At 42.0% G+C, this 12116-nt stretch overlaps 1 protein-coding gene across 1 annotated transcript in view; it reads left to right on the top strand.

The window, feature by feature from the left end:
- LOC122938205 (cadherin-19-like) overlaps positions 1-12116 on the top strand; it is a 357445-nt gene that overhangs the window by 93622 nt on the left and 251707 nt on the right. The window lies entirely within an intron of this gene.

The raw sequence follows: 12116 nt of genomic DNA on the forward strand, positions 1-12116 counted from the left end.
ATTATAAGAAAGTGAACTATAGAGTCTAAAGCATAAGGTGGAGAAGGAAGGAAAAGAAAAAAAGAGAGGAGAAAGAGTATAAAGAAGAGGGGACATAATAGAGAAAAGGGAAAAAGGAAGGGAGGGAAGGGGAGAAAAGGAAAAGAGAGAAGAAAAGAAAACAAGAATAAACAAGAAAGGAGTGGAAAAAAAAAATAAAAAAAATAAAAGGGGGATAAGAAGAAGGGAAAAGAAAAGAAAAGAAAAAATAAATAAATAAATAAAAGAAAAAAGAGAAAGAAGGAGAGCAAAGAAAAGATATATACTTAAAAGGAGAGAAAGAGGCGGAATAAGGGGCAAGAAAGAAAAAAGGAGAGGAGAAAAAAAAAAAAAAAAAAAAGGAATAAGACATGGGCCCAAAAGCTCCTAGGCGCTCGACTGATCTATCAGGTCAGAAACACGGGTCCAAAACTGCTGAACCAACAAAACTGGACCAGTTCCTGAGGTCTCCTAGGGTCAATACGAGGGGCGGACAAAAGGAATTTTTCGCAAAAAAAAACGATGACTCAGAGATAACTGACTTAGAAACACAAAAAGTCGCTAGATACCCCGAAGAAGAAGACGGCATAATGGGGGAAGTTATCCCTAATGACAATTCTTCTCCGCTAGAAGAAATACTCCTAGCGGTTAAACAGAACGGGGATTTAATACAGGCGGTCACAACCCAACTTGGGTTTATTCAAGTTGATGTGGGACTAATAAAAGATGATTTGTCAAAAATGCGAGACAGAGTCCACAACCTTGAAAGTTCCGTCACCCTCATACAGAATGAATCCAAAAAAATAAATACGGAAGTCTCCACATTTAAAGCAGAATATAATCTCTTGAAGAAAAAGGTAGTGGACCTTGAGGATAGGTCACGAAGATACAATGTGAGAATAATTGGGATTCCAGAGGGTGTGGAAGAGAAAAATCCAACCCAATTTGTACAGAAATTAATTCTTGAGAACTTTGGGAAAGAGTCATTTTCTCCTCTTTTTATGATTGAAAGAGCTCATCGGGTCCCAGGAGGAAAACCAATTCCAGGGAGACAACCTCGGACATTCCTTGCTAAGTTATTGACCACAGGGGACAGAGATGTCCTCTTGAGAAGGGCGAGGGAATCCTCACCGGTTGTGTACAACGGGATTAGACTGGCCTTTTTTCCCGATTTCTCGAAAGAAATACAAGAAAAGAGACGCACATTTATGATTGTTAAAAAGAGGCTAAGAGAAAGGGATATAAAATATTCTCTTATATTCCCAGCCAAATTGCGGATTGTTTTTGAGGATAAAATCCTTTTTTTTGACACTTCAGAAGAAGCCGCGGACTGGCTTGACCGAAATAATCGATAATTCAATTGAGTTATGATTTGGCGGGAACAACTTGTACTATAAGGGGCTTATACCCCTAAATGTAGTTCTCTTTGCTTCTTAATGGGGGTGGCTGAGTGGGGGGAGTGTGGAGGGTTGGTCATAGGAAAGAAATCTACTACAATATGTGGTGGATTGCCTGTGGGAGGGGGGTGAGGGGGGGGGGGGTTGGGTTGGGTGGGTGCGTCAAAGTAGGTGTGGTTTCCCTTTTTTTTAGTTTATTACTTTTTTCTTTTTTTTTTTTCTCTTCTTTCTCTTTCCTGTTTCTCCATTTAACCATTGTTGATGACGATGATTAGAATTTTTGCTTGGAATGTACGTGGTTTGGGAGAAAGAGGTAAGAGACAAGCGGTTCTTGACCTGACTCAGGCCCATCTACCAGCAATAGTATGTCTGTTAGAGACCCACCTTACTGAGGAGACCACTAGAGTGGTCGACAGGGGATGGGCTGCGCATACGTATCATTCTACCCTCTCCAATTATTCGAGAGGTGTTACGGTGTTGATACATAGACTTATCGACTTCGTTTGTGAGGCATCCTCTGTCGACCAACAGGGGAGATTTATTTTTTTATACTGTAGGTTAGGGGGAAAGCTATGTATTTTGGCCTTTGTCTATATCCCACCGCCATTTTCCTTTTCGGTTCTTAATTCTCTTCTATTATTCATGGATAAATGGCCAGAATGTCCAACATTGATTATTGGCGATTTTAACTGTGTAATCGATCCTTTACGTGACAGGGTTTCTATGAGTGCCGGGAGAGACTGTCCGGTCCAGGGGTCTCCCCTCGCACGGTTTTGCCTGGAGGCTGGATTTGAGGACGCTTGGGAACATCTGGGACAGGGGAAAAGGGTTTTTTCATGCTTTAGCAAAGCAGGTAAATCGTTGTCCAGAATAGATCTTGTACTGATAAATAGTAAATATGTGAAACTGATAAAGCGAATGAAATATGAAACAAGGTCAATATCTGACCATTCTCCGCTATTACTTGAATTATGCTTATCTCAGGAAAGATATACACCAAAACCTTCCTTTAGACTAAACCCTTATTGGCTATCAGTTATAAAGACACATGAAATAATTCGAAATGAAATAGGCCGATTCTGGGATATTAATTATGGTTCAGCAAAAATTCAAGTGGTATGGGATACCTTTAAGGCATACATGAGGGGATTGATGGTTAGCAATATCACGAACCTTAGAAGGGAATATGGAAAAAAACAGAAAAATCTAGAAAAACAGGTAGTGTTGGCGACAGAATCCTTCCACACAAACAAGACGGAGAAGAATAGGGAAAATATGCAAAAAGCCACACAAATATATGCTAAGTTTTTATTGGATAAGGCCCAACAGAACCTTTTTTTTAAAGGGCAAAAATATTTCACAGAGTCTGGGCGACCTGGTAAACTCCTCTCTAGAGTAATCTCCAATCAACAACCTAAAAAACATATAGACAAGGTTCGAGTGAGGGATGGTAGGATAGTCACTAGACAGGGCCCGGTGGAGAAGGCCTTTCTTGATTATTTTCTTGATCTGTATAAGGCTGATTCTAATATTACAGATGATAAGATAGATCTCTATCTAGATAGGATCAACTTTTCAACTATTTCTGAGACGCAAAAGAAAGCACTAGAATTGGAGGTCTCAATTCAGGAACTTGAGGGAGCCATTAAACTATGTTCAGCCAATTCTACTCCGGGTTCAGACGGGCTTCATATGAATTTTATAGTAAATACGGGGACTGTATCTTTCCTAGATTATTGGAGGTCTTTGCTGAATCAATGGAGGATGGGATGCTGCCGGATTCAATGATGGAGGCCACAATAATACTAATTCCAAAAAAAGGCAAGGACCCTTTAGATTTAGAATCTTATAGACCAATTTCACTGCTCAATGCAGATGTAAAGCTTTTTGCGAGGGTCCTTGCTACAAGGCTTTCTAGGGTCATCTCCTCCATTGTCCATCCAGATCAGAGCGGTTTTATTCAAAACAAGGGTACACATCATAATTTACAGCGGCTCTTTTCTAATATCCAGGCCCCTGGGGGGACCGCCCGCTCCATCCTGTCATTGGATGCCTCTAAGGCCTTTGACAGGGTGGAGTGGCGTTTCCTCTGGAAGGTTCTTGCTAGGATGGGCTTTGGAGAGAGGTTTATACGCACTCTTAAGTTATTGTATAGATCCCCAAGGGCTAAATTGAGTCTTAATGGAATTCTGAGTAGTAGTATCGATTTAAACAGAGGCACCCGTCAGGGTTGCCCACTATCTTCCTTATTATTCGATATGTATATCGAACCCCTTGCGATGGCCATCAGGCAGGACGATCAGGTTAAAGGATTTGGTACGCTAGGAATACAAGACCGTATCTCATTATATGCAGATGATGTTCTGTTTTTTATAGATCATACGGAAACTACTCTCCCTAGGGTTATTCAAATGGTTAAAGTATTTGGTGAGGTGTCTGGTCTTCTTATAAACTGGGCCAAGACCAGTCTGCTCCCAATAGACCCCCTGCCACAGAAAGAGGTTCCTGTTACACAGTTGGATATTGTTGATACTTTTCAATACTTGGGTTTGACTATATCGCCTCGGGTCGAAAATTTTTTAGAACTTAATTTGATCCCCATAATGGTAAAGATTAGAGCTAAAATAGGAATCTGGCTGAAACTTCCCCTATCTAGAGCTGATCGAGTTTCACTAGTTAAAATGGTGATATTACCACAATTTCTTTATGTGCTCAGGAATACACCTATTTGGATACAAGACAAACATTTTAAACTTATGGAAAGAATAATTAATGATTTAATATGGGGAAGAAAGCGAGTTCGAATTAAGTTGGAATATTTGTATAAATCAGTGGAGTGCGGGGGTTTAAATCTCCCCTACTTTAAGGGGTATTTTATTGCAGCCCAGTTATTGATGTGCTATGAATCAGAGAACAGTGCACTACTGGGGAAGTTGGTATCTAGTCACGCTCACAATAATATTTTTACCTTGTTGGAATCCGGCCTATTGAAGAGTTACGAGCAAGGCTATAAAGAGACTATAAAACTACTCCTCAAGGTGTGGGCTACAACTAGGACATGGTTGAAGGTTAAGGGTTCACTTACATTTACGCCTCTTTGGCATAATGTGTATTTACAAAGGCTGGATGAAATTGCAGCTGACACATTTTGGCAGAAGAATAAAATTTTATATATTTCACAGGTAGTTAAAGATAGAGAAATTAAACCCTTTATAGAAATGACACATAATATAAAAAATCTTTCATGGTTTAGGTATTTTCAATTGCGATCTGTATTATCTAGTTTGGATGATAAGCGGTTGTTGGATATAGATAATTCATCTTTTCTGAATGATTGGGTAGGGGGTACACTTTCTAGAATAAAAATTTCATATATATACAGTATATAAGTTATTACTTAAGGTACGGTTTAGTGATATACACTCACCAGGACAAAAAGCGTGGGATGTGGATTGTCCGAATTTACAAATAGAAGGGTGGGAGAATATTTTTGGGAATTTATCTTTATTATCCCAGAACTTTAACCATGTTCTAATACAATTCTATATTTGCCACAGATTATATATTACTCCCCTATGGATGAATAAATGCGGGTTAAGAGACACGTCCAACTGTCCCAAATGTGACACTGTAGGAGCAGACTTTCTCCATATGATATGGACCTGTCCAGAACTTATAAATTACTGGAATAGTATCAATAATTGTATTATGTATAAACTAAAAATTCGAATTCCTTTTGAACCACAAGTATTTGTTCTTAATGATCTTTCCAAACTAAAAAATCACAAGTATCAAAAGATCTTCCTGAGTAGAATACTGATGTTGGCTAGAGTTTTGATCAGTCGGACCTGGTTTGCCCGATCCACTCCAGACATAAATACATGGATAAATTTAATTGATAAGGTAAAGAACTACGAGAAAATTATATATAGACGGAGAGAAATTGAATACCAATGGAGTAGGATATGGGGTGGTTGGAGGTCTGATTAGCTGAGGTCAAGTTGTTTTATATATAGGGGTCCTACTTTGACGCACCACAAATCGGGGGGGAGGGAGGGGAGGGTTTTTCTAAATGTTATGAAAAGACGAGTTGAATATATTTATATTTATATATAATTAGTTGGGTCACTAAGAATTGAGAGATTGTAAAAACTTTTTATTGCAAATGTTTTGTAGTTTTCCCAATAAATTTTTTTTGAAAGCAAAAAAAAAAAAAAAAAAAAAAAAAAGAATGCTATTATTTTCCCTTATAACAATGTTATAAGGGAAAATAATAATGATCGGGTCTCCATCCCGATCGCACTTGCTTGCGATTTTCACGCAGCCCCATTCACTTCTATGGGGCCTGCGTTGCGTGATAAACGCACAATATAGAGCATGCTGCGATTTTCACACAACGCACAAGTGATGCGTGAAAATCACCGCTCATGTGCACAGCTCCATAGAAATGAATGGGTCCGGATTCAGTGCGGGTGCAATGCGTTCACCTCACGCATTGCACCCGCACGGAAAACTCGCCCGTGTGAAAGGGGCCTAAGTCACTGGGAGGTCAACAGCAACATCACTGCATGCTAATTATGGAAAAAGATCCCCCGGTCGCAGGTTATTTTCTGTGATTGGATAAACATCTTAGTGGATATGATAAATCTTTAAGTTTGCTTGTCAGACCACTCTTTCGTTAACTATTTAGGCAATGAGGAGCTCTTCATTCTATCCCTGAAAGAAGAAAACATCTTTATAAATGTATAGATAGGCAAGAGTCATAAAATTGGTCTTTGCTACTTTTTGTGGTTAATGCCATAGGAAGCTTGAACCATTTAGCATTTTTATGCCACTGACAGTTTAGAAAACTGGAACGTGGGTGTTGTTAGCTATGTTAATTAGCTTCGCTCCAGATTTATCACTACAGTTTTGCAAAAAAGCTGTAAAACTCTGGCTGTGCGGTTACATAGAAAAAGATTTCTAGATGAAAGTGTTAGGTTTATAGGTGCACATAATTTAACAAGTTTGATAAATTTGGTGGATAGCACAGCAACACAGACTCATATGTTACCCTCATGATGAATTTTCCTCCCCATAGAGTGCATATTTCTAAAACATAAGCTTTATGTGTTTGTACATTACCGCAGATCACAAATTCTTCTACTGTAGTCATGAAGCCTGACAAACCTGTACACACCGGATCCAGACTCTTTGGGGGAGATTTATCAAGAGCAGCGTTTTCTGCTGTTACAAGGTGCATACCGGTAGTTTGTGACTTTTTAATGCCACTTTTTAGGCACAAGGAAGATGATATATCTCCCCTTTGACTCTTGATCCCATGTGAGGGAATTTGGGATTCTTCTAAATGACTATGGTAGGTGATCTTTTTAAATACACTAAAATAAAGATTTACATTTTTTGCAAGCCAACCTAAATAAGTAAGACATTTTAAGAATCTTGACAGATGTGATAAACCAAAACAGCAAGAAAAGATAGAAGCCATATACTTATTGCGATTGCTAAATTGCATCTGCAGCTTTCATAAAATGCAATATCCAGCATACCATTTATTCTTTGAAATATTTCTCCCACGCAATTAGGGCATAAAGCTAACGGCAGCAGAATTCCTGTTGAGATAAAGAAGATGATATAACTACCCATGGAATATTAATGTTGAAAATTTACAAATTAGTTAAAGATTCTTAAAACACCAATGGAATTTTGACCAGGCAGGAACTTTTGTTTGTAGGAGGATAACTATAAAATATGGCTACGTATAATTAGCCATTAGCGATGTTTGCCTGGCTTACAATTTTAAACAAAGCAGAGTTGTTTGCATTTTGCTGAACCAATGGAGAAGAAAATTCTCTATTAGATATTTAATAGCATGATTCATTGGTAGTGTTGAGTGAGCATGTCGAATACCAGTTCAGCTCGACCATCGCTATGCTCGGCACATGGCGGTACTCGCCATGCTAGAGTCTCCTCCCCACACGTTTTGTGGCTGCTATGCAGCCAATAAACGTGCAGGTAAGGACTGCCCTCACTGTAATGCCAGTAGCCATGTTGGCTACTGGCATTACAGTGATTGGCTGGCCGGATAGCACCCAATGACACGTGTTCGGCTCAATCTAAGTCAAGGATAGCTGAGAGTAGGAAGTGTAATTAAATTTAATTTTTCTGAAAAAATGTTTCATTGACCCTAAAGTCCTTGTAAGGACTATTGTGTGTGACAGCAGCAATATATGTTTGTAGCACAACCTGGGCTAACTTGCTCAGTGCTAGGGAGAGCTGTGCATAGGAAGAGAGACACAGTGTAGGGAGTGTAATAGGAAGATTTTTATACAAAAAAAACTTTTCAGAGACCCAAAAGACCTTTTAAGGACTATTGTGTGTGACAGCAGCAATATATATTTTTAGCACATCCTGCGCAAAATACTGTATATTAGGCCACTGTGGACAGTTAAATTATTTGCACCACATCTTCTGTGTTAACTGTTTGCATCCCTAAAATATCGGTGACATCCAGAGCACTTCTTCCGTAGACGGTGTCCGCTGGGGACAGTTATTATCCGTGCCACATCTCCTGTTTAAAGTGTGTGCATCCCTAAAATATCTGTGATATCCAGGGCAGTTTTCCAATAGACAGTGTCCGCTGCAGACAGTTAAATTATCCGCGCCACATCTCCTGTTTAAATTGTGCGCATCCCTAAAATATCAGTGACATCCAGTGCACTTTTTCCATAGAAGGTGTCCCCTGCGGACAGTTAAATTATCCGCGCCACATCTCCTGTTTAAAGTGTGCACATCCCTAAAATTATTGTGACATCCAGTGCCCTTTTTCCATAGACAGCGTCCGCTGCGGACAGTTAAATCCGCCCCACATCTCCTGTTTAAAGTGTGCGCGTTCCTAAAATATCAGTGACAGTCAGAGCAGTTTTTCCGTAGACGGTGTCCTCTGCGGACACTTAAATTATCCGTCTCACATCTCCTGTTTAAAGTGTGCACATCCCTAAAATATCAGTGATATCCAGTGCAATTTTTCCGTACATGGTGTCCCCTGTGGACAGTTAAATTCCCTGCGCCAGATCTACCGTTTAAAGTGTGCACATCACTAAAATATCAGTGACATCCAGGGCACTTTTTCCATAGATGGTGTCCGCTGCAGACATTTAGATTATCCGTGCCACATCTCCTGATTAAAGTGTGTGCATCCCTAAAATATCAGTGACATCCAGTGCCCTTTTTCTGTAGACGGTGTTTCCTGAGAACAGTTAAATTATCTGCGCCACATCTCCTGTTTAAAGTGTGTGTGCATCCCTAAAATATCCCTAAAGTACACTTTTTCCATAGATGGTGTCCTCTGCGGACAGTAAAATTATCCGCCCCACATCTTCTGTTTAAAGCGTGCACATCCCTAAAATATCAGTGACATCCAGTGCGCTTTTTACGTAGACACGGCAAACTGTGACATTACCTGTGGTACCTGTCCTGTATAACGTTTCCTCATCACAAATACCTTTGTAAATTTTTTTGCACATACACTTCCAAATCCTATGCTACTGTATGTGTGATATACTTTCAAGCATATATCACATTTAAAATGAAGAAGGCAAGCAGTAAGTGACGGGGAAGAGGCCTGCTGCTGATGGTGCACGCAGAGGCCATGGCTGCTTGAGCACAAGAAAAACAATCATCCAAGATACCTAGCTTCATGTCCCAGTTTGCAGGGCAGTGCAGGACACCACTTTTGAAGTCAGACCAGTGTGACTAGGTGGTCGGTTGGATTGCAGCAGATAATGCTTCCAGTCAGTTAAGCACCACCCTGTCTTCCGCCAAGTCCAGTCTCAGTAGCCAGGAGTCTGGTCAACACAATCCTCACCCTGATACTCCTTCCTCCCACCATTTACAGTGTGGCCAAACAAGTGATCCCACACTCGGATATTCCGAGGATCTTTTTTCATCGCCATTACTTGATTTGGCCCTCTCACCAAGCATGCTTGAAGAGGGACATGAGAACTTGTGCCCTGATACCCAACCTCTTGAACATCCACAGTCACAAAAAGATGAAGGTGGGGAACGGCAATTAGTATTTAATGAGGTGGATGATGATGAGACACAGTTGTCAATCACTGAGGTTGTGGTTAGGTCAGCAAATCAGGAGGATGATCATAGTGAGGAAGTGGAAGAGAAGGTGGTGGATGATGAGGTCACTGACCCAACCTGGGAATGTGGAAAGCGGAGTGAGGAGAGCAGTACAGAGGGGGAGGGATCTGCCAAGCAGGGGGTTGAAGGCGCAGACCCGGATGCATCCCGCCCTGCACCTGGACCTTCGTGAGCATCATCAGTGACCGCATCCACTTCCGTGTCCCAGCACAGCATACAAATATCCTTACCCCAGGCATTTGAACGCAAGCGCAAATACCCAGCCACCCACCCACAGGCCATAGCACTAAATGCACAACTTCCCAAATTACTGGCCCTGGAAATGTAACAATTTAGGCTTGTGTACACTGAGGCCTTCCGCAGCATGATGTTGGCGGCCGTCCCTGGTTACGCAGTCCCCAGCCGCCACTATTTTCCCGGTGTGCCGTGCCTGCCTTACACCAACATGTGTCCCGGAACATCACACGTTCCCTGACCAACACAGTTACTGGGAAGATCCACTTAACCATGGACACATGGACAAGTGCATTCAGCCAGGGACGCTACATTTCACTGATGGCACACTGGGTGAACGTTGTAGAGTCCGGGAGCGAGTCGTACCCTGGGATGGCACAGGTGACACTGACGCCAAGGATTACGGGCCCTACATCGATAAGGGTTTCCGCCAGCACCTACGTTAGTGGCTCCAACCCCCACTTCTGCTCCTCTGCCTCCTCCACCACTTCCACCTCCGAGTTATCCGTGTGCAACACCAGTCAGCCATCAGTTGGTAGCTGGAAGCAGTGTAGCACTGCAGTGTGGAAGCGGCAACAGGCTGTGCTGAAGCTAATATGCTTAGGGGACAAGCAGCACACCGCCGCAGATCTGTGGCAGGGGATAAGAGACCACACTGAGCTGTGGCTCTCGCCACTCAACCTAGAACCAGTTATTGTTGTGTCTGATATTGGCCATAACTTGGTGGTGACTTTGGAGCTTGGCAAACTCAAACACATCCCATGCCTAGACCAAGTGTTTAACCTTGAGGTTCAGCGGTTTCTCAAAACCTAACCCAATTTGCTACTGGTGAAGGTGCGCCGCGTGTGTGAACATTTCGGCAAGTCACCAACAGCTTCAGCCGGTCTGTCAATGATGCAGCAGCGCTTGAAATTGCCAGCTGACCGGCTGTTGTGCGACGTGAGCATGCGCTGGAACTCCACGTTCCACATGTTGGCCAGGCTTTGTGAGCAGCAGAGGGCAGTAGTGGAATACCAGCTGCAAAATGGTCGTTACCTTTCCAGTCATCTTCCACTATTCACAAGCGAGGAGAGCGCATGGATGTCTGACCTCTGTGAGGTTTTAAGAAACTTTGAGTAATTGACACAGATGGTGAGCGGTGATAACACTATTATCAGCGTAACCATCCCTTTTCTGTGTCTACTCAAATGCTCGCTGCTCACAATTAAGGACAACACTTTGCATGTGGAAGAGGTGGAAATGGGAGAAGAGAATTGTTTTGTCTGAGCGGGTGTTTTGTGCTGCTGGTGGCATTATAACAGATAAGCGTGTCTGCCTGTCAACTAAAAATGCTTACAGGTTGACTCTTATAAAAACGAACAAGGTCTGGATTGACCATGACTTCTCGACTCCACCATAGGAAAGTGGCTGAACAGAAAGGTACTTTAAATGTGTTGTTTATAATGTACTGAATACACTGTATTCTTATGCACCCCTTCCACCACAAACAAGGGTATATTGTTGAATCTTCCTTTTCTCATCCTCCTCTTCCATCATATCAACATGCTTATTTGTCACATATAATGCCCTCGCATATATGCCCTTCGCATATAATGTTTTACAGCTCACATGCAGGCACAGCTCACCTTCAGGCCCTCGCATATAATTTTTTTAGAGGGTCAGTTCACCAGCAGGCCCGCACCTCAAATCAATTATAGGGTCAGCTCACCAGCAGGCCCGCACATTAAATCATTTACAGGGTCAGCTCATCTAAAGTCCCTCACATTTAATTTTTTAGAGGGTCAGCTCATCAGCAGGTCCTCACCTACAATCTTTTACAGAGTAATCTCACCTTCAGGCCCTCGCATATAATTTTTTAGAGGGTCAGCTCACCAGCAGGCCTTCACTTACAATCTCTTACTGGGTCAGCTCACCAGCAGGCCCGCACCAAAATCTTTTACAGGGTCAGCTCACCAGTAGCCCGCACCTCAAATCTTTTACAGGGTTAGCTCACCAGCAGGCTCGCACCTAAAATCTTTTACAGAGTCAGCTTACCTGCAGGCCCACACCTAATTATACCTAATAGGTTATTTGCGTGCATGCTGCCATGCTTCGATGTGGTAGCCGTAGCTGTTTATCTGGCTCTCTCTCCGGAATCAAAACATGATTCCCCCGTTACTTATGGTCTACATGGTTTGGGCTGAAAATAACATTGAAAGTTGATAGGGAAGACATCCAAATGTATAGTCGCCATCACGAGGTTATCTAGAGTCAACAAATCAGCAGCAGACCCTCTCTCATAATGTTTTAGATGGTCAGATCAGCAGGCCCTTGCTCCTA

The sequence above is a fragment of the Bufo gargarizans genome, chromosome 5 (assembly GCF_014858855.1).
Source record: "Bufo gargarizans isolate SCDJY-AF-19 chromosome 5, ASM1485885v1, whole genome shotgun sequence".
Classification (NCBI taxonomy): domain Eukaryota; kingdom Metazoa; phylum Chordata; class Amphibia; order Anura; family Bufonidae; genus Bufo; species Bufo gargarizans.